The sequence below is a fragment of the Microcebus murinus genome, chromosome 5 (genome assembly GCF_040939455.1).
Source record: "Microcebus murinus isolate Inina chromosome 5, M.murinus_Inina_mat1.0, whole genome shotgun sequence".
In the NCBI taxonomy this organism is placed as follows: Eukaryota; Metazoa; Chordata; class Mammalia; order Primates; family Cheirogaleidae; genus Microcebus; species Microcebus murinus.
The window spans coordinates 53,845,700-53,847,278 of record NC_134108.1 but is presented as its reverse complement, the minus strand read 5'-3'; the positions used below and the strand labels follow the sequence as shown (position 1 = coordinate 53,847,278).

Below are 1,579 nucleotides of genomic sequence, written 5' to 3'. Positions count from 1 at the left end.
CACACCTTACTGCCTACTTAAAATATTTCACTAAAGACTACTTTGCAGCAAATTACACTAATGGCAAATCTTGTTGTTAAAATAAGCCATATTAAGGCATTGTAGGAGGTGGCAATAATCTTTTTTTAGTTGATAAAGTCCTTGAACACACACCCTTGCTTTCATACTCTTAAGCTTCCTAAGAAAATTAGTCTTTTTTGAACGAAAATATTTTGTTTTTCCTTAAACAGAGGATCATTATTTTTTGAAAGTTAAAAGAAGCTATTTAAAATATTTGACCTTGTGATGCTATCCTGTGTTGACTATTCTCTGGAACAGTAGTTGTTTGTCTCAGTCTACCTCTTCCATCTAAGTATATGCTATCACCCCATGGAAGGTTATGTGGACATGAACATGAGCCATCTCTTTGGTTGTGAACTAAAGACTGACAAAGATTATTGCTACAGGTGGATAATGATCAAATCATATGAGCACCGCTTATCTTTAAGAACAGTCAGATTAGGGGCTGGTGCCAAGGATGAATTGCACATAGTTGAAGCAGAGGCAGTGAATTATGAAGGCAGTCTAATGAAAGTAATACTGGCAGCTTTGAAAATGTCTGTACAGACACTGTTTCCCTGGGGCTTTGAAGTAACACCATCTTTGGTCTCATGGTTGAAGTGTGGTTCAGGGACTATGCATATTAATGGACAACATTTAATGGCTGTGGAGGAAGATGCAGAGTCAGAAGATGAAGAGGAGGAGAATGTGAAATTCTTAAATATATCTGTAAAGTCTTCTGCCCCTAGAGGTGGTAGCAAGTTTCCATAGAGAAAAGTAAAATTTGCTGCCGATAAAGAGGACAATGATGATGAAAATAATAATGATGATTTTGAAGTTGAGAAAACCAAAGAGAAATGTCCAGTGAAGAAATCTATATGAGATACTCCAGCCAAAATGCACAAAAGTCAAACCAGAATTAAAACGATTCAAAACCATTAACATCAAGATCAGAAGGTCAAGAATCCTTCAAAAAAACAGGAAAAAACTTAAAAACCAAAGGACCTATTTCTGTAGAAGACATTAAAGCAAAACTGTAAGAAAGAACAGAAAAAGGTCTCTTCCCAAATGGAAGCCAAGTTCATCCATTATGTGAAAAATTGCTTCTGGATGATTGACTGACTGATCAGGAGACTATTCAAGATCTCTGAATAAGGAATTCTCTTTAAGAAAATAGTTTAAACAGTTTGTTAAAAAATTTCTATCTAATTTCATTTCTGTAACAGTTGATATCTAGCTATTCTTTTACTAATGTAGAGTGAGAATTTTCCATACCATGTTTAATAAATGTAGTCCAGGCTCCATTGCCAAGAATGTCTGGCCCAAAATGCCCCTTTGATTTTTAAAAAATTGGAACTCCACCCTTTGCCTTGATTTTAAGTATGTGTGGAATGTTATGATAGGACATAGTAGTGGTGGTGGTCAGAAATGAAAATGGTGGGGAGACAAAGATATACATGTGAAATAAACTCAGATTTTAACAAAAAATAAAATGTTTGAATGGGAAGGAAAATTGCTATTTACGAGCATAAATTATGTT

General features: G+C 34.8%; 1 pseudogene; it reads left to right on the top strand.

Moving 5' to 3' along the window:
- Window positions 1-369: 369 nt before the first annotated feature.
- On the top strand, window positions 370-1,079 carry LOC105862351 (nucleophosmin-like; annotated as a pseudogene).
- Window positions 1,080-1,579: the final 500 nt, after the last annotated feature.